A 26,580-nucleotide genomic window follows, 5' to 3' on the forward strand; every position below is an offset into this window, starting at 1 on the left:
ACCATCATTACATATATAAGAATGCAGAGGCTCATAGAGGTTGAGTAACTTACTCAAAGTCACACAGCCAAAATGCTGCCACAATTTAAACAGGAGTCTATCTGAGTTATCCAAGTCTATCGAAGTCCAAACACTAGGCATGTTTATATTACTGCACGATGTGAAGGGCCTTGGACACCCCGCTAAGGAGTTTGGACTTTATCCTGAAGGCATCGGGGAAGCCCTGGAGAATTTTAGGCCAGAGGATAGGGCATGAACGGATTTGCATTTTAGAAGTTCATTCTGAGAACTGTGTGGAGAATGGACGGGAGGGGTCCACACCTCAAGGCAAAAAGTGCAAGCGGGGAGCCTGCTCCTAAATCCCAGTGAGACACAATGGGGATCCGGAGTATGGTTGTGGCCGTGGAGCTGAAGGTGAACTCCACAGCGAGTAAAAAGGTAGAATCAATTGACCTTGGTGATGGACTGGGTCTGGGTAGAAAGGAGAATGAACTGCCAGAAGTTAAGTGGGAGGAACAGAGAAAGCACCCAGTGGGGTTGGTAGGAGCTGGATCTCACATAAGAGTTAATTTGGCCTGTTGAGTGGTTGGAGACAATATTTATCAAGATAGTGAACAAAGGAGAAAGAGCGGATCTGGGAGGCCTGAGAAGTAGTATCCCTCGGGCTTTAGGATCTAGAGGTCCACAGTGATTTCAGCTGAAATCTGGGTTGCACAGAGTGTTCATGGAAGCTAAGTCTAGGAAACCAGACTGTGAGGGTTGAGAAGTGAATGAGAAGGGATGCCATGCAGAGAGTAAATGCGGACAATACCTTCAAGAACGCTGTCAAGAGAAGCAGTGACAGGGCCATAGTTTCATGGTGGATGGGGGAGGGGAGCCCTGCTTGCCAGAGGGTTTTGTCATTTTTATTCAAAGAGCCAGGAGCACATTTAAATGCAAATGGGAGACCACTGGCAGTGAGGAAAAGGCTGTGTCTATGAAAGGAGGAGCCTCCATGGAATAAGCTCACTGAGGAACACGGAAGAGATGGGACTCGATATTGGGGGCAAGTATTAGCTTTACCCAAAAGTAAGAGCTGCCTGCCATTGTTATGGAAGAGTGAGCCAGAGGGACCAGAGTGAGCAAGATCCTTCCACACAATGAACTTCACTTTGACCTTGAAGTACAAAGTGAGGCTGTTGGGAGTTGGGAGTGGGAACAGATGAGTTATAGGAAAGAAAGTGACGTTGGCAGGAGGCAGGGGGTTGTGACAGCTTTTGTGGAGTCCATGCAAAAACTTGGCCAGGTCCAAGGAAGGGCCTTGGGCAGGAAGCAGCACCGAGGACCAAGTGCAGATTGGAAACACAGTGCTGGCCTAAATGCAGGAGATGGTGCGACCTTGGGCAGCGGTTCACCACCCCAGCCAGGAGCAAAGCAGGCATCCAGCTAGACTGAGTCGGCTCCTCCCCAGAGGCTAACAGGGGCAGACAGTGAGGTGAAGGAGTAGAAGGGGCACCAGAGTGGTTGGCACAATGCACCACAGAGAAGCAAGTGATGGCCTGAGGGGGCTTCTTGGGGGTCTTGGGAGGAAATGGAAAGGCTTAGTCTTTGATACAGTGAGGCCTCGAGGTCACAAGGCTGACAACTGCAAAGACCAGAAGTCGGGATGGAAGAGACCCCAGCATTTCAGCAATAAGAGGTAGAGCACTTCTGGAGAGTGGGGAGGAAGATGGTGATTTTGACGGAGGAGCGACAAGCATTCGCAATCACAGCAGCCTTTTCTCCACCAGAACATAAGCATGCAACAGTCACATGCAGCAAGGTGTCACCACTGGAGTTTCTCTGGGAACCTAGCATCTTTCCCCGCCTAAAACCTCCCTTCCCCACCTCCCATCACAGACTCAGACCAAAAGAGCCTGCCTGGCCACAAGCCGGCCCATGCTGGGACTCCAGAGTTGCGTCTTGAAGATAGACGGGGGGCAGGGGACACCAAGGGGAGGTTTCCTGGCCTCCAGTCAGAGATCGCCCTCCCGGCGGAGCATCCCCCGCCTCCCACGCCAGGACTCCCCGCCCTCTGACATAGTTGCCTCTTGGCTCTTAGCTTTTCCCCCCAAACTGACCCACAGACTGGTTCTCTGACTGAGCCTTTATTTACCCCATGCATCACCCACTATTTGATCCAGATGTTTTCTTGCTGCTTCTAAATCGGATGACTTTTGGAAACAGCCTACGCCTGCCGGATTTGTAGCCTAACCCTGTTGGATCTGGTACTTGAGTACTGAGTACCAAGCACAGCAGCCTTTCTAACTTCCGGGGAGGAGGAGACAAGACAAGCATCTGGGGCGTGGGCTTCCCTTTGTGATCCCCTCTCCATAGTCACAGGCAGGACGTTCATTTCCCAATGGGCCTGTGCACTCATGTCCACAGCTAGGAGATGGCCTGCTCTTACTCTCCAGGCCCCTTGAGCTACCTGATCCTTCCAGCTCTCAACACGAGCACCCTGTGTCAGAGCCACACTAGGAAAGCATGTAGTCCCGTGGACTTCCCAAAGAACTTCGAAGCGAGCATTATCCTAACCTTACAGTTGAGGAAAGGGAGGCTCAGAGAAGTTAAGTAACTTGTCCCGTTGTCGCACAGCTTGCAAATAGCAAAGCCAGGATTCAAAGCTAGGCCTTCATTCTACCAAAGCCGGGAACCTCGACCTTCTCCTAGCCGGCCTCCCTTGAAGGGCTGATCGCAAATTCCTATTTTCATTTTCATCCATTCATTCATTTATTAAACACTTGAGCACTTGCTAAGCTCCAGATACTACTTCAAGACTAAAAATGTTAAGTTTAGCATAAAAAGGAAAAAGTTCAGATGAGCTGAAGTGTCAATAGCCAGGGGCACGGGAGGACCAATTTCTCATGGCAACCTGCACATCACCTCCTATAGCCAGAAAAGAGCTCTGCAAACCTTTCCAGTAACCTTTTCTTGTTCTCATTTACAGAACAGAAAAGGAAGAGAGAGAGTCAGAATGAGGTAGTACCTTCCAAGTCTACCACTCTCTGCAACCTGATGGGGAGATATGACTTGAAAAACTGTGCTATGGGCATTGCTGTCTCCCACACACACTCTGCAGAGGCCTTTGGAACTCTTCAAAGCACCCCTCCTCCCACTGCCAAGTGCTTCATATTTCTTATTGCCAGGACAGAAGTTCAGACAGGCCAAGTCTTAAAAGACCTGTTACTCCCCCCTTTGAGCACACCCAGCCCCCACCACACACACACACACACACACACACACACAACCACCAACAGTCTCTTTCCACACAGGAGAAAAGGCTGTTATCCCAGAAATTGCTTATTGGACCAGGAACAGGCATCTGATTTACAGACACCCCATTTATTGGCCAGGGGCTCAGGAGGTGGCCTAGCACGAAAGGGCTACTAACATGGGCCACAGCAACAGTGGTCTAATTGAATTCTCTGGAGAAGTTTGAATGTGAGAAGAAAAGGCAGCTGGTCGTGTGACTCGAAGCTTAAAAGACACAGAGAGACGCCACAAGCAAGCAGAAGCCATGAATAAGCAGAAACCACCTGCTGTCGTGCAGAGCAGCAGGATCTGGGATCCATAGAGGCAGAGACAAAGGAGCAGAGAACTAAGCTTCAGGATTGAGGAATTCTACCTTGTGGTAGAGAGGATGAGATAACTTGGAGCTGCTTGAGGTCCAGAATCCTATTCCAAGCTCCTAGAAGCCAATCTGCCCTCAGTGATTATGGAACACCGAGGCTCCGGCAACCTCCCAATTTCCAGAAATATCCTTACAATAAATCCCCATTACTTGAAGTCACCTCTGAGAGGGTCACTGTGCCCCCAAGGAAGGCTGACTAATACTCTCTAAACCTATACAGATTCATGGGAATGGATGGGGGAGGACAGGGAGCATGGGTGAGTCACCACACAAAGGCTCTTGGCATTTCTGTCACTCCATCCTGCCCTTCTCATTTCTGCCAAAAAGCATAACCAACTGCACAGCCCAGATCTGGCTCTCTCAGTCTCTAAGAGCACAACTACTAAAACACTCCCCAAGGACCACCATCATTGCCCTTGCTTTTCCATGAAGAAACCACTCTTCCTTCTGACCCCCCTCATAGACAGTCTGCCAGAACTCAAGACTCCACCAAGAGTGGCCCCAGTGGAAAGCCACTACATTAAAGCACAGTGTCTTCCCTTTAAATGTATCTTTTCCAGTAGCAGGCTTGAACTTAGATCCTTAAAAAAAAAAAAAAAACTCCTAAGTGCCTGTTTTCAAGGGTAGGCCCTGTGTCCCAAGACCTGTGACAAGTTGGAAGCCTGGGTCCCTTGAAGTAGCCTGAGAATGGACATGGCAATTTAGACCTGAGGAGTTTGTCTGAAGTCGCCGGGTTCACGTTTAGCTGAAGGAGGTCTTCCCTTATCCTCTCCCTCTGTGCCTGAGGCTCCCTCGGAGGGCACTCCTGGACATAGCTGGGCACTGGAGGCCATGGTTTGTGATGGTGCCTAGTTCCTACAGTCTGAGAGAGACCATTCTAAGATGGGTGCTCACTTCACACTTGCCCCATGTCCTCCACCCAGAAAACCAGTAGATATGTCTACACCAGCAGTAATTGCCCAGATGGAGGTAAGGCTAGTATGTATGTCCCCCCACCCCCACCCCCACCCCACCGCCCCACTGAGAAGAGAAAACAAATGACAGAGAGCTGCTGCTGGAAGGGGACGGCTTTGAGCAGGTCTCCCCCCCTCAGTGGATCCCAGCCCCAACCAGAGCCCTCCGTTATGCGCTGACCTCTTTCCCTCCCCTGCGGCTTCGTGCTGTCCTTGGCCCTCCGAGTAAGAGGCACATCGAATCTTGTGGAAAAATCACAAAAGTTAGTATAACTGTTGCTGTCGCCGCCATGACATCCCGATGCCCAGGAGACTGAGGATTTGAAACGCTCTGACACACCTGCTTTCTGGGGTTATTGAGGTGTAAGGGGCTGGTTGCCTTTCCACAGATACAGAGGTGTCTCATTCTCTAGCTTCAGGGGGAAATGAGCCATTTCACATGCATTATCTTTCTAGCTACCTGAAATTTGACACCAGAGATTTTAAGATTCCTTTGAAAGGCGGGCAATTTTGAAAGAATTTTTTAAAATATAAATTCCATATGATCCACTCCTCTGCCTTTTTAATGTAAGCATCTTGAAAATAATGTCCCCTTTTCATGATGACTTGCCTGGGGCCATTTGTGTGAACACCGTTGGTTGCCCTGAGATGGGTTCCGTCCAGAGTGCAGGGACCATGTCTTAGTTGTCTTTGTATCCCTCAACACCTTGGCCGGCATGCGGTCATGCAAGGGTGTGGGCGGCGTGTGTGCGGTTGCAAGGAACAAGGTTCCAGAGGTTATGGACCGGGAGGCAGGCAGAGCTCGTGGCTCTTGTTGGCCCTGCTTTGGAAGTCAACTTTTCTTTAGTGCCTGAATCCTGCTTTGCTATCAGGTTCTCAGGTTGCCAGATCTGAGTATTCTTTGTTTTCTAACATTTTTTATTGAGGCATAGATCACATATAATAAAATTTACCCTTTTCAAGTGGTTCTTTGTAAGTTCACAAAGTTGTGCAATCATTACCTTTAATGCCAAACATTTCTTCACCCTCAGAAGGAAATCCCATACCCATCGATTGTCACTCCTCATTCTCCATTCCAGCCCAGCCCCCGGCAACCACTAATCTACCTTCTCTCTCTCTCTGGATTCGCCCATTCTGGAAACTTCCCTAGAAATGGCATCATACACTCTGTGGTCCTTGGTGTCTGACCCCTTCATTTAGCATAATGTCTTCAGGGCCCTTTTGTGCGCCAGACCTTGTTGCCACTTACCCTGCTCCTGCTTCTGAGCATTCCCTTCACCTTCTCCCTTGCGTTTCTAATCTTCTGTGAGTAGGATAGCACAACTTGTTAGGACGTGTGCAAAACAAACTAATAGACCTTGAGGAAAACTCTAAGATCTTGTAAAAATGTGAGGTATTTGGGCATTTTTATTTCAGGTGCCCAGAAGTGTTAACTGCTTGCTTTCCATTTCCCGACTATTTTCTCAATGGCCAGGGTTTCTGGATTAGTGCCTCCCAGGTGAGAAAAGGGTCAAAAGTCATTCACTTCATTTCCATTGTGCTGTCCATTTTTACAAATCCTTTTATACCTCTTTTCTATTTTGAGTCTCCCACTGGTACTGAAGAATTGGCTCATACAAGAGAGAGAAGAGTGGCCCCAACACTTAAGAATGGGCCTCATGTTCACGACTAGGGCTCAGTTTGTTAAGAGCCAGCCATGATGTTCTGTTGAACATAATTTCACAGGACACCAACATCAGACACAGTCCCTCTATGTGACTGCAAGGGAGACAAAAAAAAACGCTACTTCGTAATCTTGTCGAAGCCCAGACAAAAAATCAGGTCACTGTGCAAATCACAGAACTATCAAACACCTCCCCATCCTGGATAATACGAGTGACCGCTGCTTCTAAACCACGACTGGAGCCTTGCTCATCCTTCTCACCTTCTAGATAAGATTTATCAAGATACACAATCACAGCATTACACTTGCTTACTGATATAGTCAACTTAGAGAGAAGAGCCCCATCACCTTCCTAAACACTCCTGGAAAATCGCCAAACACAAGTCAAAATTCATTATGTTCTTTCTAACATTCCCTTTACTGGTGCACGTTCTTCCTTCTTGCAACAAGGCAATGAACCCACAGGTATGTTCTTGGTGGTGGTATTTAACGGAGAATATTGACAGAAATCAAAGTTCTGCTGAGAGCTGGCAGAAACACTTCCTTCTTTGAACCAAGAGACTCCCATCCCCATTATGGTGTGCACACATCTGAAACCTCTTGACTCTGTGCCTGTTTGGGGAACTACATGGCTCCTGGCTAGGAGGTAAGCTCAGAATGAATTGAATTCCCGTGTTTCTTTGAGGCCCCTCTGCTTTGAGCTTATTCTATTTTCCTAGAAATTTGATGTTGTGAAACTTCTCAGTTACCTGATCAGTTCTGAACTGTTCCTCAGTGAAATTGTCGAGTAGGCTTCTAACAGCTGCTCGTATGTCTGTCTGTCTAATGTCCTAAGTATTGTTTGTTTTTAGGTGGAGAAGTGAACAGGGAGAGCACAGACACAGGCCTAAGAAGTCCAACCTTAAGCTGGTCTCCGTGGCAAAGGAATTCAGGAGATCTCTTCAGACCAGAATTCTTTGGGTCAGATTTTATAACACATCGCCATTTCAAAAAGGCTTCTTCCCCAATTTGGACTTAGTGTTGTTCCGGAAAACTGCTTCTGCCAATGCCTCATCTGCCTGGAATCTAGAGGATTTTCAGCTGGCCCCTGATTGGTGACCATCAGCCTTTGGCCTTCGACCAAGCTCCAGAGACAGAAAGTCTCCTTACAGTCTATTCTGGCTCTCTCAGGGTCTTCTTTATGTAAAATGGCATTCTCCTGGAACAGAAGCCTGCTGGTTTCCTCTTTTCTAATGTGTGAAGGCATCTCCTTATTTCTCTAATACAGTAGAAGGCACGCTTTGTAACTGCAATGGCCACTTGAGGGAGTTTTGACATGAACAAGATGGTACAGATATGGTACAGAAAGTGAAGAAACCTTCAGGAAGAGCTTGTCATGCCCCAAAAGACAGATTTTGTTTAATGTAAGAGATGTAGCCTTCCTCCTTTGTGGCCATACTTCAGGCATTATTAAGTGCTGGCTTTTTATTGTCAGCTTAATAAAATGTCAAGGGTCCAAGCTATTGTCTCAAACAGTATGATGTACTCTCAAGTGTATATGTCAAAATCTGTTTTTTTACAGCCAGCCTTTTTACCTCTCCTTGCAGAAGGAATCTAACTACCTTTGTAGTGATAACTTCATATATTGGAAGCCAACTCCCTCTAATTTTGTTTCTAACCCTCTATTTTTCCCTTTGGAAAGGGTAAAGATAGCTGATCAAAAGCATCATTCCTTTATGTGTGTGTTCTACCACTATCTAGAGTCCAGATAAACAGTCAAAAATGTCAGCAAAGGAAGTTATTCAATCCAATTGTGTTCCTTTTTTGTGGACACTGAAAAGCATATTTAGACCATAGTCTCTCTCTCTCTCTCCCTCCGTCTCTCTTTTTACCACATTTATGAGATAATAAGGTTTTATCTCCAAGATAAAGAGTCCTGGGCTTGATTCAGAGTCCTTAAAAAATTTACCATGCACAAATATGTCAGCATAATATTTTGCTTTGAACAAGGTCATGGTTCAAGTTCTCGTGGTTCATACTTCCCAAGTTTTCCACATTGATTTTATGATGTAAGTAAGTTCCACTGTTTCCATAAACTTGTTTAAAAATAAAAATTGTATATACATACATATAAAATTACATGGCAACTAAATGGACTCATGTTCATGACCTGTTTGGGAGACACGCATAGGACACTGGGATTCTGGTTCATGTGCAGGTCATCTAGTGCTTACTACTGTATTTTGACCCCTCTTTCTCAGTATGAGCCCCCTTACCTTACCAAAAACCTCCTGCTGTTTTTTACATCCTGTGGTCTTCTGCCACTTGAGAAAAAAGTGAAAGTCTTGCAGTGTTCTTGGCTACAGTGTACCTTGGCTACTGCTCTGAATTTAACTGATTTTTTATAAATGAAATTAGCTCTTCTTTAAACACTTAAGGTAGATCTCCTTCTACATGTCCTTTCTGGTTCTTCAGTCTCCCTGCATGATTAATTCCAGACTTGAGTCTATAAAAACTGAACCTTACCTCACTTCAACAAGATGCTTCTGCTGGGGTTATAGCAACCCTATCAGCAAAACCTAGCCCATCGGGAATGGGAACTAATATCAGAGCTCTTCTCTCTACAAGAGCCAATCTCTGCAGGAACTACTTGACTGCATTCAAGAGATCTGCCCACCTTGAGGGGCAAAAACTCAGCTCACTGCTACTATGCTAAATGATACTTTATTCTCCCAATGCAGTCTGTGCCCCACTAGGGGATTACTTCTCATGTGGACTTTGGGCTTACACCCGTCTGCCAACACACTAACTTATTACCCTATGTGTTCAGGATTGCTTTTAGAGACTTTCATGTGCTTCAAATTACCATCCTTCCACTGGATTGAGTTTCCCTGAAAACTATACTCAGAAACCTCCAAAACAGGCAAGCACAGAGTACATGATGCATACTCTGAACTACAGTTCCCCCAGTAGGGATTCATACAACTGAGGAGGGTGATCCAAGCTTTTCTCTGACCCTAACAGACACTGTAAATTACAGCAGCTCATTTTAAACTTCATTAGCCAGAGTTGGATCATTGCATGGATAACCACATGGCCCTGAAGTTCATCTCAGATAGTCAAAGAGAAATTTACGCTATAGCAAACAGGTCTTGCTATCCCTGTGTCAATACTATAGGACAAGCAGGGCAGCATGTGATTAAGTAAAAGACAAAGCCATGTGACTCTCAGACCCAGATGGATTCTGGCACACGTTTTCATTGTCTGAGTTTTTATAATCTAGGCCCCTTCACTTTGAGACCTGCCACAAAAACTCATCATCCTTTTGTTTCTAATGATGGCCTATACAGCAGTTGATTGATATATTCTGTGCAGGATCTTTGGGCCTACTGTGCAGGAATTATCAAGTCACGGGAGCCAATAATTCACCTTATAACAAGAGATCCAGAAGAAGACCAACCCCTCATCCAGCTACACACTCTGTTCTCTGGACACCCTCTTGATTCTGATCAGCAGAAATTCAGCAAAGGTCAAGATCTGGATATCAAGGATTATAGCTTGGCTCTATCTCCATGGCCAAAAGGAAGAATCTTTGGCTGGAGGGCACTGATTTCAGAAACGAAGGCTCATAAATGTTAAGTGAATTGCCCAAGTTCATACTGTTAACCTACAGCAAGGCCAGAACTTGAACTCAGGTGTAAGACCTGGCCAGGGGTCTGAGCCAAAGTGCATCCTATTGAGTTGCCTCCCTCAGCACCAGTGAGAGGCAAGAGAAACTGGGGGATCATCAGACTTGCCATGGCAGAACTAACAACAGCCTTCCTTAGTCCCATAAATTCACAATGTTCGAGGCTCAAGGAACTTTAGAGACCATCCAGTCTAACTTCACAGTTTATAGGTAAGGAGACACAGGCCCAGAGAAGAAAAGTGACTTGTTCAAGGTCACACAGCAAATTAGTGGCAATGTCCAGACTTGACCCAAGATCACCAGAGCGTGGTGCGTGGCCACATCTTGCCTGGTTGCTGGACATAATATCGTGTTCTGATTCAGTGCCCTTCCTCCTAGAAAGAAACATCTCCAGACCGGGGGAGGGGGGTGACTAGTTCCTCCCTTTCAGCCATGTGGAATTTCTCTCTTGTCATTTTAGTTAGAAATGTCATCTCGGTTTCTTCAGTGACTGAAGCGACCTTGAAAGAATTCAACTCTCATGGGTACACGTGCACAGTTCTTACAGTTCTTCATGCTAAAGGGAGAATGAGCAGCAGCACATACAACCTTTACAGGAGGGCAAGCTGAAAATGCTGTTCCCTTTTGAACCTTCTCAAGGCATCCTTCAATCTACCTATGCAATGATCTTCTGAGTCCATTCTCAAAAGTGAAATTCCATGGGACGCCTGGGTGGCTCAGTTGGTTAAGCAACTGTCTCCGGCTCAGGTCATGATCCTGGAGTCATGGGATCAAGTCCCACATCGGGCTCCCTGCTCGGAGGGGAGTCTGCTTCTCCCTCTGACCTCTCCCCTCTCCCCTCTCATGCTCTGTCTCTCTCTCAGGTAAATAAAGAAAATCTTTTAAAAAAAAAAAGTGAAATTCCAACTTTCAGATCTATTTATAACCAGGAGATCATACTACTCCCCTATCCCAAAAACTTTGATTACTCCCTATGTCTTCCCAAAATAAAGTCACAAATCCTTAACCTGGTATTATAAACCACCCGTTATCTGGTTTAACTCTACCTCTAGTGCCCACGCCCACTACTTCTTCAGCAGGCATGTACCTTCCCTTCAGCAGATCAGACAGACTACAAAGAACGGCTCCTCTTTCTAAATCCCAAACTGTTCTCTCTCTTGACAAATCAAATACACTAGCATATATGTATGTCTTTTCTTCCCTAAGGGAAGGGTATCCCATTGATTTTTGTTATCCCCACCCAGCAGAGAGCATGGCATACGATAGATCTTAACAAATAGTAAATGAATGAGTGTATGCTTGAAAAAAATTGCATTTATTCTCCCCCTCCATGCCTGGGAAGAATTAGCTACTACCGGCAACAGATAATGTCTTTAGATTTTCTCAACAGAATATAAACATAAAGCTCAAATGAGAAAGCAAGTTGAAGGAAGTGTGGCATTGCTTTATTGGCAGGATCTTTTTTTTTTCTTAAAGAAGTACACTGAAGAATAAGAAACACATTACACAAGGAGTTGAGATGGTATCGACTATCTTTGTGGCGTGTGTGCACGTTTAAACCAGGATTCATGGCTGGAGAAACAAAAGAACCTCTTTGCCTGTATAATTTTGTTCCCTTTATTGCTTTAAATAGGCAAGATGTGGTTTGCATTCCTTTCAGTGCTAATGTTGTTTGCTTTGTGTTCCTGAACAAAAATAACTTGCCGTTCATATTGCTCTCAAAGGCTGTTAAAGATCCCCTCCCCCTTATGCATTCCACTCATTTGTAACCAAGGTCTTGAGCGTTGCTAACGGAGGCTCCCTCAGCCCCAGAGCTTCTGTGATAAAGCAGCAGGTGGTGGGTCTAGTTCTACTAAGCATCAGGTAATATCAGCATCCTTGAACCTTACTAGGAGAATCCTGAAGCTGGAGGGATTATCTTGTATATACAATTGCTCTAGGCAAGAATGGGTACCAACATTCTTGGCGTATAAAGGTCACCATCACCACGGTAAGGTGATGACCCCTCTTTACAGGTCACATTATCTTTTTTCCTGGTTATTCTTCCTCTTGATCATTAAAAGCATCTTGCAAGATAGGTGTTACTCTCTAGAGCACAGCCAAAAATACTGGACGGCCTGTTCCTGGAGCACCCAAAAATACTGGGTAGCTCAGCTGGTTAAGCATCTGCCTTTGGCTCGGGTCATGATCCCAGGATCCTGGGATCAATCTTACATCGGGCTCCTTGCTCAATGGGGAGCCTGCTTCTCTCTCTGCCTCTGACTCTCTCCCTGCTTGTGCTCTTCTTTCTCTGACAAATTGATAAATCTTTTAACTAGTTAATTAATTAAAAATGCAGTCTTTTTGCCTCCATGCTGCAGCAAACCTCCACAAGAGTTTTCTGAAAGTCTGACTTCTTGGCAAAACATAGAAAAAGCAACTATAACCTTCCTTGATATTCTAACCTAGCTAGCAAACATCAGTCTGGAGAAAATCTTCTAAAAGTCCAAGACAGCTCCACATGCCACATACCTGAATGGGTCAACCTTCACCCATTAATCTGAATCTCAGCTCTGAAGCCAGAAACTAGAAATTCTCAAAAGTAACATTTCAGTCACGAAGGCTCACTTTCAGGGCAAGTTATGCTTGGGGCTAAGGTCTCCCTCCTCCCAAGTGCCTCTGGTTTTACGAAAATCAAACCCTGAATCTTAGGGTCTTCTGCTAATTTCCCTCTCTCTACACACACTGCAGGGACTCCCACCACCCACCACTTCCAACTGGAAGGGTGATCGCTAAATGTGTGTGGCAGTTAATGCTCTCCCTGTCTTTTCCATCTGCCTGCAGCTTGTTACAAGATTTCAGGAAAGGACCAGCCAGGTTGAACAAAGACATTTCTGTGACGTAACAATCTGGCTTCTCCCCATTCAGCCCAAAGTTATAGTGTTTTTTGATACTGGTTCCAGCCAGGGGACTGCCGGCCCTCCTCAAGCACTTTCATTCCTTCGCACACCCTGAACTTGGCTTCTGTCTGCCCCCACCAGCAGCTCTTCATAGGAGCAATCGTGACACTCATGTTGAACCACATAATGAGTTTCCTAATGAGACCAAAGGAAGGACTGGCCCCCCTCGTTTCTCTGTCTGAAACGTGGACTGCCCATGAGGGACTTCCTGCTGTAAGATGGGAGAGAGTCTATCTCAGGAGAGAGAGGAAATCATGCCCACTAAGCAGGCGGTTTCGTCCAATGAGGTCGGGGCAGGGCTGTTGGCAGCTTCCGTTAATTCCGTTGGGGCAGGCAAGTGGTGATTGGCAGTTAGTTCTCAGTTTGAGCTGAGGATGCTGGGATGGATTTTTAAGTGCACAGTTGGCCCTTACATCATGAGCCTAGCTTAAGTGCCCAAGGAAATGGAATAACAGGGAGAAGGGATATTCGCAAATAATGCCAAAACCTCTTGTTAGTCTTTGGCTTCCATATCCTTCCCTAAAATTTTAGCTCAGGTGCTAAGCTGCCCAACATTTCCATCTCTCCCTGATTCCTTCATGGTATAAATACCTGCTTGCAAACTAATAGCTGAGATGTTGGCAAGATAAAGGGTTATAAAAATTACCCTAGATGATCTACAAAAAGCTTCATTGGATTAGGTTATGGATCTCTGAATCTGAGTTGGGTTGTTGGGTCAGTGACCTTGCTCAGGAATTGACAGAGGAGATGTTTAAAAAAATGCCTGTTGGATGCATGGATGAATACACAGCTAAATGAATGTTTATCCGAGCCTAAAAACTGCCTTTACCAGCACAGAAGTAAAGCCCCAGCAGCCTCAAGCCTACACCTGCCAGAAGAATGCCAGTGTCAGCCCTAGGAAAGTGGCCAAGAAGAAGCAAATCCTAAACAAGGCTAACACGGGAGATTTCCCTCCTCCTTTTCTCGCCCTCACTTCCACGGTGGTACTAAAAATCCCATCAAGGTCAGTCATCAAAGCAGCAACAACAGGATATAAAAGAATTTCGCTTTGCTCTGGCCATTTAGAAGTTTCCTGGAAACCTGGCTCTCTTCCAAACCATTGCCCCATGAGCATGGTGGTGATGAGCTTGAATCCTAGGTCCTCTTACTACCTAGATGTGAGACTTTGGGCAAATTACTTAACCTCTCTAAACCTCAATTTCCTCAATCTGTAAAATGGGGATAACATTGGGTAAAATACTAAGCATAATGTCAGGAATATAGCTAATCAATTAATGTTTATTTTTATTACTCCTGCACCCATTCTGCCATCCCCTTCTTTCTCCTCTTCTCCATTACTTCTGATAATATCATTGTCTATGAACAGCCAAGAGAGTAGAATGACCAGAAAAATTAGGTGATTTTGGACAGCCCGGAAGTTATCTACAAGCTTAAGAGCAATCACTGTAGCCTGACCAACTGCCTGGTGTTTTGAAATGTGTGATTAGTAGCCGATGGTATCTATAAGCCTACATAGATTCCTAAGGGCTTGCTCTTTAATAATGTCACCCAGAGAGGTGAAGGGCAGATTAAGTCTAGGTCTGTGAACTGGAGTAAGCCACTTGTTAATGGCTTCGTCCCCTCATGTGCAAAAACACATGGGTTGGACTACATAGATGCTCACTGAAGTACCTTTACATTTTAAGACTTGGTTCCACACTAGGGAGGGATCATAGAAAGGTAAAATACACAAAGCTTAACTTCCCAGAAGAACAATAAAAATGTTTCAACTTGAAGTTAACTTATAAGGTGATATTGCTTAATAGAAACGTAATGGCATGAGGAGGTCAGTCCCTCTCAAATGCTTTCTCAGCACCAAATGTGGCACCTGGAACAGACCAAGGGGAGGCCAAGAGATTCTATCCCCACCTCCTCTCTCAAGAGGTCTTCACAGTGAGAAAGAGAAAGGGAGCCCCCAACTCTCTCCTCCCCTTCACTGACCGCTCTCAAGCTGAAAGGCAGAGGGAAGGGAGACCCTTCCAACACTGCTGCAGACACCAACCAAGCCCCTTCCCCTCTCATTGGCTTTGACTCTCCCCTGCACCCCCACCTCCAAAACAGCCTCCCACCAGGTATTAGGTGTCAGGTACACTTCACCTGTCAAAAGGTCTTCCCTTGCCAATTTTTGATTCAAGTTTTTGCATAATGTTTGCATAAATTTGCAGGTAGGGTTAAGGAGGCCCTGACTCCAATTATGCAGGAGGAAACAGGACCGCATTTGCAGTGAAAAGTGACTTTGGGGAGAGCACACCTGATCTGCCGTGGAGTGCTGAGAAAGTCATGCTTACTAGGTTAGGCTGGGATGCCCATACTGTAGCCCCTACACCTGCCTCCCAGACAACAGCAACGTCCAAGAAACCAGAGCTTTTTCAATGTTGGCTTGAAGTCATGCCTAGTAGGTAGAAAAAAGCTTTGCCCAGCCATGGGGAAGAATGGGGGTGGGGGGATCCATTTATTCCATCAAAGAGGAGCACTGGCAGCTGAAAGCCCAAGTTCAGAGCCGTTCACTACAAATAGTCAATGTTTGGTGACTCTACCCAGAAGTTCTTGGGTGCTAGTCAGCCAAACCAGGCTCTGATTTCCAAAACGACTGTTGCCAGAATAGCTCAGGGAATGAAGGTGTGTGAATGAAAGATGGAAGTTGGAACGGTTGCCCCTGCCATCAGCTTTCAGCCGCCTTCACAAAAACTCATTACCGTGCCCATTTGTACTGCACGGGCATATAATTTAAGAAAAGTTCTTAATTAGAAAAGCAAATGTGTGAGTACGAACCAAATGGGGCCAATTATTTTCCAGTGGAGACCCCCTGGACAAGCTGGCAAATAAACCAGGCTTTGATCTTCTTCCAGAAGGTGTGGGAAAGCTCTTGTGATGACCAGACATGAAGGAGGGCTTCAGATTACAACCTCCAAAGGGACTAGCTATTCGCCGACCACAGGGATAAGTGGAGTGAAACCCACAGCACTGAAAAGACCACAGAGCCCACCACAGCAGTCTAATAAAGCAGACAGGGTATTATTTGCCTAGCAAGGAGAGAGGTCCATTGCATTAAGAAAGGTCAGGAAGTCTGTCCGAACTGGAGGTGAATAGGACAGAGATGGTGTGGCAAAGAAGTTTTGTCTGAACTTCTGATTGGCTCAAAAAGCAGACTGCAAACTCTATTTTGGGGTTGGCTGCTGTTCTGATTTTTGTGTTGCAGAGGCATGGGCACAGGTCTCCACAGATCCCAGACCTCCCTATCGTGCATGGCCCTAGCAGGCTGGCCAATGTGCCTGCTCTCACCTCCGTGAAATTATTCGCAGACACCCACTTTGGTGAAGAGTTTGGGTCTCTTGGGTTCCACTGGCCGCTGCCTGGCTTTGTGCCTGTTACTCTCACTCTCTTACTCTCACTTCCTGTAATGGAGAAACACACCTGTCTCCCGACTAAGCAGATGAGATAACCACAAGAAAGCAATTGGGTACTTTTGTTAGCAGGGAGCAAGCTGTATTTTCTAAACAGGAAAACTGAGGCACAGAGGAGTCCGAAGCCCCAGTAAGTTGGGGCACATATGAATAAAACACTGCTGGATCTGGGGGCAGTGGGCGTGGGGAAAGGCTAACTGGAAAGATCTAACCAAATGGGAACTGTGTTTAAATAACTGGGTGGTGGGATTGTAGGTGATTTTTTATTTTCTTCTTTTCTGTGTTGGTGTTTATATATTCTCCAAAGTTTCTACTATGTGTGGTTTTGAAATCCTATTTTTGAAAAGAAAAATTTGATGGAGCAAGGATGAGCTCAAGGTCAAGGTGACTGTAGTAAAGGTGTAAGTGCTTGGCAACATCAGGACATTCTCCCCAACAGGAGTTCAGAATTCAGAGCTTGCAGCTGAGCGCCCCCATGCCGGCTCAGCTCAGGGCTCCGTCAAAGCCAGATAGGCCTGTCTGTCCTCTCTCACAGCTCTGAGAGTGTGACAGTGCTGGCCTGGGCTTAGAAGCCCTCACTTGGCCTTGCAAAACCCACTTAGATACTGGAGGAACAAACACACCAAATAGCATCTCATCTTTACAAGACACCCCCTCTGGAAAAAAAAAAAAGAGAGAGAGAGAGAGAATACTCCTTTGTTCTCTAAATCAGCAGGGCACAATCCCACTGGGACTCTATTTCTCTGGCCTTAGTGCTTCCATGGCCGGTACAGTGAGGCCAGCCCCCGGCCTTACACTGCTAGGACCTGAGCTGCACCAAGAAAACACACGTCTATCCTTGGTTTCTAAAGCCTTTGTGTTAAGAGAATCCACAGCTTCTGTTCTGTCGTTCACCTACTTTCCCTGCTAGAGGGTTTCATTTCTTCCTGATAACATTCCTTTCTCTCTCTCTCTCTCTCTCTCTCGTTCAGTCCTTAGTCAAGGGGGAAGAGTTGGTGGCCAACATCAGCGTCTCAGTCCCATATCCTCTGATCCTCGATATCTCTCCTCAACACCAAGCCCGCTCAACTCTATAACTCTCCCTCTGGGGTCGCCCTCCTGAACATCCATGCACATTCCTCGACTCTCTACTCCTGCCCCACTGGGTAGGTTAAGAAGGGTCATCCTGGTCATTTAGTAAGGGGAAGCCTTTGTGAATTGGGGAACAACTGAGCTATACAACAAATTATGCACATCGCTGCATGTATGCCCCCGTGTCCTGTCTCTCCATCTGGAGTTTTGCGTGTGGCTTCAGAGATTCCAGGAATCCTCTGGTACTGTACAGAAAATGGTATAGGTGGATGTGTGGGTGTTCATTTTTACTTGGGAAGGGGGATCCATAGCTTCTGTTACATTTTCGAAGAGGTCCGTGATCCAGAAAAATGTCAAGAACATGTATCTAATGGCTCCATCCCCTTGGTTATACAGAAAGTAATCAACCCAGCAGAAACTGTAGCTTGGGCCATCGAAGACAGTGAAGCCAGAGGAAGGGCACTCAAGGGGGCAGAGTGGGGTGTGGCAGCCTAGCATGTGGTCATTGGGAGATGTGGTTCAAAGAAGGAAGGAAAGTGACATTTATCGAGTGCCTACCGCATGGCCAGCAGCCGGGCTACACCATTCAGATACATTTTCTTGCTTTATTTTCACACTTGCTTTGTGAGGTAGGTCTTGTTATCCTCATTTTACAGATGAGGAAACAGGTGCAGAGAAGTTAAGGAACTTCCCCTATGTCACCTGGCTAGCAAGAGACAGAACTGGATTCAAAACCAGCGCTGCGTGGTCAAAGCTCCGTGCTCTTTTTCACTACATTTTACAACTCAGTCTCACCTCTTGTGTCCCTGACGGGGTGGAGAGAGAGCACAGCCGGGTCACCTCACCTCTTGGAGGTTCAGTTTCCCTTAACTGCAAAAATGGAAATTGAGTCTGCCCTTCTTCCCTCCACCTGTCTGGCTGTTCGCCAAGGAGCAGCTAAGGGAGGCGAGAGGACCTAGACATATTCCATTTAGCGGGCTCAACTCCACCACCCCTCCCCACAACCTGCCACCACTAGGAAGGGGGTAGGAGAAAGGTTAAGTCCATTGGGCAGGTACGGTCTCAGGAAGCACAGAGCCCAGAGAGCAATTTACATCCCTCGCACCTCTCTGTAAACTGGAGTGGTGGTTCAGACCCGGATGAGGAGCAAGAATGGCGAGGGGGCACAGCTGTCCTAAGGCTCCCACTCAACAGCCCTCACCTGGCAGTGTGAAAGCCTCCTCATGGCTGAGCAAATGGCAATGTCTTCATTCAGAGTGGCAAGGGCAGAGGAGAAGAGTCAATCCAGTTTAGGGAGTAGGAGGCAGAAGCAGAAGGCAAGCAGTGCCTACCGCTCAACCAGCTCCCCCCTCCTTTTGTCCTGTCTGAAGGTCCTCATCCTCTCCTCTCTGTGCCCCTCTCCCCACAGGTGTGGAGGCCCCTCCCCCACCTCCACCCGCCATGTCAAACCTACCAGCCACAAAGGGTGAGTTAGTTTGTCGTAATGTTTTTGTGAGGGCCTGGGAGCCATTCATTCACGGGAACGTAATCTCCCACTTGAGAAACGTCAAAATGGGCAGCTCTCCTCAGCCCCTCCCCTTCCTGGCCCTTTCTTCTCACCCCCTTCCCAAAGCTCAGCCTGAATGATTTCCTTTGTGGTGGGCTTCCCTTCCTTTGAGACCCCCTCCCTCGCCCCTCCTCTACAGCGCTTTCACAGAACGTGGTCTTTCATTAAGAACAGTGATTCATTTCCCATCAAACTTTAAATATTCGCCTATGAAATGAGTAATTCTGACTTTGAAGGGAGCCACGCAGTGACAGCCCTGCCTCTATCTGGTTCCCGAGGCTTTCTCCTGTCTTTCCCCATATAAGGCCTTGAAAAGCAAGAGGGAGAAGCCTTGGTAAGGGAGCCCAGGGCTGAATCAGGAGCCAGAGTTGGGGGAGGGGACTTGATGCAGGCCTGTGGGTCCAGGAAGCTGAGCATCCTGAAGTAGAGACCCTGAGGCATGGGGCAGGATGCTGGACCCAGAGACCCTGACCACCCTTTCCAGCCCCCAACTTTTAGAAGTCTGTTATGAGGGGCACCTGGTAGCTCAGTAGGTTAAGCCTTTGCCTTCGGCTCAGGTCATGATCTCAGGGTCCTGGGATCGAGCCCCACACGGGGCTCTCTGCTCAGCAGGGAGCCTGCTTCTCCCTCTCCCTCTGCCTGCCTCTCTGCCTACTTGTGATCTCTCTGTCAAATAAATAAATAAAATCTTAAAAAAAAAGAAGTCTGTTATGAGCTTTTGGTGCACCTCTGAGGACCTCTGATAATGTGGGGAGATACCCACCCAGCTTTCCGACACACGGCAGAGAGGTGTGTACGGCTGTGTCTCAGGACTTTGGTTAACACCGTTAGAGCTGATGCATCTGAATACTGACTCAGCCCTTGCCCCCAGTGTGGCTTTGGCCCAAGTTCTCAACTCACCCAACCCAGCTGTGCCCCTGGGCAGGCTTTTCTTAAAGCCTCCGCTCCCTCTCCAGTACACACCTGGATGTGAAGAAAGCAGCCTGTTCTTCCACACGGGTCACCATGCTTTGTACCCTGTGACACCACCACCCTGACCACAGATGTTTGGACATGGATCAGTGCCTGAGCTGACAGTAGCCACCTTGAGACTACAGCGGCCCCTGAGGTGGCCTTGCTGGGGACCTGGCCCCAGGGCCTCATCATGCCCACCTCCTTAAGGAGTTCAAAGAAACTTAGAGATTCTGACAAGAGATCAAAATAGAAGCCAAAAGGCACCGTGGGGGCAGCAGGCATTCAGCCCTAAGAGATTAAAGAGCCAGCCAGGGCTAGAAGAGAGTGCAAGCGAACTCCCGGTTAGAGCTGGTGCTTGCCCTGGGGCCCCGGGAAGGTCCAGGTCTTGATGAGGCTAAGAGCTAGACTGTTGCCTGAGTTGGCTTATTTCCTTATGTATCCTTACAATAAGCCCCCATTACCCGAGGTGGCGTGAATCTATCACTGCTTCTTGATACCTGAAAGAGCGTGTTACAAATTTTCTGTGAGAAGCACAGGAGACAACGCATGTTGAGCCCCACGGACAACGCTCCACTAGAGGCTAGAATGAGACCCTTCGCAGGCACAGGGCAGGCGCTGGAAGCCCAGCCATTGGCGTTGGGCCTGAAAAATGGGAAATACATGGACAGGGGTACCAACAGCTGGGCCACATCAGGACCCCAATCCTAGGGGGCCTGATATATGGGACATGTGGGTGGGATGGACAGCGAGGCAAGCCAGTGTGGCCAAACCCCAACCAACACCCAGCTCAACCCCTGGACCAGTGCAAACAAGGCATGGCGCCCTCTGAATGAGCTGGTTTCAGCCCAGTCCTCCCCAGCTGTAGAACAGTGGAGTCCACCTTCTAAGGATGTCCCTTTACTCAGTGCCCCACCATGTCTCGACCCAGAGACAGCATTCCCAACACTACTTCAAGGTCATGTCGGCATGTAGAGCGCAGCCTCGGACTCTCCCACTGGAAAGCAAGGTCTTTCCACGTGTCCTACCCCTCTTCACAGCCCCAGCGACAGGGGCATCCTAACCAACCACACTTTGTAAGGGCTTTCCTGGAGTCCATGTTTCCACTCCCTTACCTGCTGATTCCAATACTCTGCCGGCTTTTGGGAACCATCACCCTTCAGGACCTGGCACTCAGCCCGCCACCCAGCAGGAGCTCAATAAAACAACCACTGAGGGATGAGGCCTTCAGAGTCCTAGAGGTGATCATTGACCATATGAACATATGATCCCACCCAGGAGTTTTTATTTTTACTTCTCTCCCCTATCAGGTTGTAAACTCTGGGGTAAACTCTGGCAGGCACGTATGGGTTTTTTTGTTTATTTGTTGTTACTTGGTTTCATTTTCTTTGAAATGCTGGCAAAACTGAGCTTGTGCCTATTGATACATGGGCCTTGCTGAACGACTCTCTGATTGGCGTTTCTGGCCTTCCCCCACCCCCCTCGACAGACGCTTGCTTCTCAGGTCCTCAAGTATTTCTACAGCAGCCTCCAGAGGAGCCCAAAGTGACCAAGGCTATAGCATGAACTCTCCTCTGCCCTTTGTGGTCCCCAAGATCAGCCAGTTTTGCAATCCAGGGGGCTTCACCATCCTGAGGAACCTGGCCCAGGAAGCCCAGCCCAAGGAGGCAGGAGTCCTGGGAAGACACCTGGAAGACAGCAAACCCAGTTCCTAAGCCTGAGGCATCTGGGAGACCACTGGAGGGAGTTGTTTGAGAAACAAGGAGTGTCCAGGTCCCATCACTACCCTTTACATTACAATCCTGGGATGTGAGCCCTTAGTACCAGTGGAAGGGTCAGAGTGCCCAAAGTGACCAAAAGGTCCACCTCGCCCAGCCTCTGGCCCTGGATAGCGGAAACCCAGCTCAGGGAAGCACTCAAGGTATTAGTTCTTGAATCTGTCTGGTGGGAAAAATGAAAAGCAGAATGGCCAAAAATAACTTTCAAGTTCCATTTCAGACTCTTCTTCTAAAATTTGCCAATAAGTGTGTGAACTCTTCATGGTGTGTGAATGAAACCAAGAAGAAAGGGTCACCATTTTCTCAGCTCAGCTGTCTGAAAGCCAAGCAGACCCAGCACTTTCTTCTCAAAGAAAATTTCAGGTCACTAGGAAGAGGTTTTCATCTTAACTGTCATTAACAATTTGGACTTGTGTTCTGCAGCTTATGTATGTGGAGAACATACATCCATCTTCTCCCCAACTGCCAGACAGAGAAAAATGGCCACAGTTTTCTCATGAAATGCCATGAGGCACCATAGAACAGTGTAAGGACTGGGATAAGGAAATTAGTAACCTCAGAGCAACCCAGTTAAGGAAGTTCCCATGAAAAATGTTCCAGAGGCTTCCCTTAAGTGAGCTATGGTGCAGGTGGAAAGTGGAAACATGGAGTCTTAAGTAATCATATTGTGAGGTGACCTAATTGAGTGGAAAAATCCACATGGTCTCTTGGTTAACCAACTCTGTAGGGGTTCTGACTGTTAGAGCAGAAAGGCATAACTAAGCACCTCCATACACCTGGTAGCCAATTAGAATAATTGTAGGTCAAGCGACTAGAGAAAACAGCCTAGGTGTTGGCTGGGTAAAAACAAACTTATTGACCATCAGCAAATACGCCAAGAGTAATGAAACATTGTTCACCCTGACTATCATCCCAAGGATCTTCTTGCAGTTGGGTTTGTGTTAGACACCACATAAGACTACTTACCAGGGGGATGTGGTTGAAAGAGCACTGGACTGGGAATCAGAAGACCTGGGTTCTAAGTCCATTTCTGTCACAACTAGCTGTGGGCCTTTGGGTGAGTTACTTCCCCTCTCTGGGCCTAATAACTATGCTGGTCTGTAAACTGAAGGCACTAGATTAGACCACCTCCGAGGGCCCTTCCAGCCTGAAACTTTGAACTCATGACTATTTCCTTGACAATTCATGAGCTAATCATATCAATAGAGCTCCTCTTCTCTCAAGACTGGCTCTTGGAGTTGTTTCATTTCATGATCAAAGTAAAACAACACTAGCGTAGACCAGCAATGTGGTGTGTTCACCCCTGGGTCCCAAAACTCAGGGTCAATGAGATCAAAATTATTTTCATAATAAAACTAAGATGTTATTTGCCTTTGTCACTGTGTTGACATTTGTGCTGATGGTGCAAAAGCCGTGGGGAGCAGACTGTGCCTGAGCACAATCATGGCAGAGCTGGGTACTGTGTCCTTCACAGCTGGGGGCCTGCACAACTAAAGAAAACAACAGTTTCACTTAGGACCATCCCTGATGAAGCAGTAAACAATTCAATGAAACCTCAACTACTGAATACACTTTTTAAAATAGTCTCTGAGACAAAGAGGAAAGTACACATAAAACACTTGGGTTGCGTATCAGAGTAAGAATGGTTGTCCTGAGGAAAAGGACATGTGCGATTGGGTTGCAAGCTAAACTAGTCATTTCTCACAGAAACGTTAGTTTTTGAAAGAACAATTTATAGTCTGAATATGTGGACTTTGGTATTTGGCAGCCATTTTGCTTTTCAAAAATAAGTAAGCCAGTCACTTCAAGGAAAATAGTTAATACTATTTTTTGCCAGTGACAAAATTTGAACTTTCAAGAAGAAATTGGAATTTTGGAAAACTTGCCCCTGTCATCGTGACTTTCATAACATCCCATACTTAAAACTTTACCATGAGATTAATATCAACAATGTAATTTCTTTTACACTGTGCAATGAGATGTGTCAACATTTAAAAGAACTGCATAGACATTTTCCAAATAATGTATGATGTTCTAAAACCTCTCATGGGTAAGAGAGCCATTTGAAGTTTAAGCCAAACTAATATATTTTATTGTAACAGAGTAGGAAAGGTTCATTAATATGAATATGGTTTCAGATTCCACATTACAGCTAACCTTTAAAAAATCCCCACTTGTGGATTTTTGGCATAGTATCAAAGAAAGACTATGCACAATTATTTTAAAAGCTATTAACATTCCTCTGGCTATTCAGGGTCTTTTCCGATTCCATATAAATTTTACGATTATTTGTTCCATTTCTTTGAAAAAAATCGATGGTATTTTGATAGGGATTGTGTTAAATGTGTAGATTTCTTTAGGTAGCATAGACGTTTTCACAATATTTGTTCTTCCAATCCATGAGCATGGAACATTTTTCCATTTCTGTGGGTCTTAATTTCTTTCATGAGTACTTAATAGTTTTCTGTACAGATTATTTGCCTCTATGGTTATGTTTATTCCTAGGTATCTTAAGGTTTAGGGTGCAACTGTAAATGGGATCGACTCCTTAATTTCTCTTTCTTCTGTCTTACTGCTGGTGTATAAAATATTTATCTCTTTTCCAGCTACATATCTGGTAAGGCTGAAATTTCACCATATATGTCAACCAAAACAAAGTATTATAGTGGACTGAATGCAAAAGCAGATAGTCTTCTATAAATCAAGGAACTGAAAAGCTTTGCAGAAATATAAAACAGTGATTCTCAACCAGGGTGATAATGTCCACCCACCCCATAGCCCCAAGGAGACATTAAGTAATTTTTGGAGGGCGTAAAGCTAACATTCAGTGGATGGAGGCCAGAGATGTCCTAAACACACTACAATGCAGAGGACAGCATCCTACCACAAAGAATTGCCTGGTCCAAGATTTCAATAGTGCCAAGGTTGAGAAACTGATGTACAATAATACCACTGTTCTAAGTCTTTGGCTTTCAGAAACATTTGTTAGCATGCAATGGGTTTATTATTATTTTTAAATGAGTTAGTAGTTTTAATTTTATAGTTTTAATTTATGATAACTATCAATAGATATAACCCACATAAACAAAAGCTCTTTGGTGTCCTCAATAATTTTAAGATAACCAAGGGGTTCTGAAATCAGAGAGTTTACGAATTTTTGATATGGACTCAATTTGTTGAGCAACCCTATGCATTAGCCATTCTAAAAATAAGAGCATTTTATGGCAGGTGTGCCCACAGACATGTAGTTTCTTTTCAAAAAAGGAAAGTATCTAGAGCAGGGCAAAGGAAAGAGGTCAGTGCAGGGATAAACAACAGCGATTTAAGCATCCAGTATGTTTCAGGAATGCAACCGTAACTAAACTGCACCCGTTGTTCCCAAAAAGCTTACTGTCTAGAAGGGAAGAGAGACACATTGACCAAAATTTTAATTAGAATGTGGGTGGGAAGAAGGAAATATATGCATGGAGTATGTGAGATCAGTACTTAGGTTTGGGGTGGGGCGAGGTGAGGGAGACAGGGAAGGCTCCCCAGAGAAAGTAGAGTTGAATCTTGAAGAATTAGTAGGAATTTGGTTACTTAGTGTAGGAGGGTCACTGAAGAGAAGGTAGTGTTCCAGGCGGTGGGAACAGCATGAGCAAAAACATACAGACATATAAAGAGAGCATTGGGGATTTGGAGAAGATATGAATTGTTGTAGAGAAAATGAAAAATGTACTAGATATGCACCCCCAACAAAATAAATTTATGCCCCTTAATTTTAATCTTAAAATTAAAATATTTTAAAGTGAAGAAATAACAACTCTAGTAACACCAAGTGTCTCTAGTTTTGGAAGAGGATGGTGGGTTCAAAAGTTAGGTATACCAATACAAAGTACTTGTTTTGGAGAACAAAAGTGAGACCTCCCCCTCTTGTCCCGATGGAACATTGCATCCTCTGCACGCACTTCCCCCCTCTTACAAGCTCTTCTCTGTCTTTACACGATTTCTATCTCTGGCTCTGGAGGGCTCCCAGGATGCTCACTGTGGGTCAACGCATTCTGCTGGGAATAGACAAGGGGAGCCCTCTTGACTTATTAGCATGAACCTCCCTGCCCCAGAAATTCACTCTCCATTTTTCAGAAAGGGTTTATGTGGTTAGTTCATGTAAAGAGACGAGATACTGTTTTTCCTGTCAAGGAAGTCGGTTGAGGTGGTTGACGTTTATTTCAGAAGCAGTACATCAACACCATTCTGGAAGACCGGGGCCACTGTGTGGTACTAAAGCACACTGGTGTGGGAGGAGTCCCTCCCGAGTCGCATAAAAGAAGAGAAAGAAGAGAGAAGGCACATTTTTCTAACTGTCATCACTGTCCGTCTATTGCTACCAACGGCTTTCACCAAAGGTTGAACTAATCTGAAGGACACTCTGGCATTTGCCCAGGATCCCAGCGGAGAGCCTGCCCTTTCCATTGGTAGGCTGCAGAAGAAACCTCTTTAACACACATCTGGGACACTGCTTTCAATAGAAGTCTGATTGATTGATATTCCTCGAATTAAGGAGGGCCAGTCAAGTCCCCCACCTCGGGCCCAGGCAGGCTGGTGTTCAATCAGGATGGGTGTTTTCACAGAATAGCACACAGCTGAGGTCATGCAGCCTGAGGGAGGTGGTGCGCTGTGGTCAGGATGGGGGGCTAAGGCAGTGGGCAGGAGAGCCGGCTTGCATTATTTGCAGGTGGAGGGGATTGTACAAACAGGAGAAGGAAACTATTTAGAGAAGCAGGAGGCCCAGGGGCATGTTGGGTTGGGACTCTTAGAGCCAACTAGAAACAAACAGTAAAGAACAAGGATACCAGCAGGGAGTGAGTGCGTGGAGCCTTACAATCTACCTGGTTCAGGGGCAGGCAACCTGGCTGGAAGGAGCTCACCCTGAGGGAC

The sequence above is a fragment of the Meles meles genome, chromosome 7 (genome assembly GCF_922984935.1).
Source record: "Meles meles chromosome 7, mMelMel3.1 paternal haplotype, whole genome shotgun sequence".
NCBI classification, from domain to species: Eukaryota; Metazoa; Chordata; class Mammalia; order Carnivora; family Mustelidae; genus Meles; species Meles meles.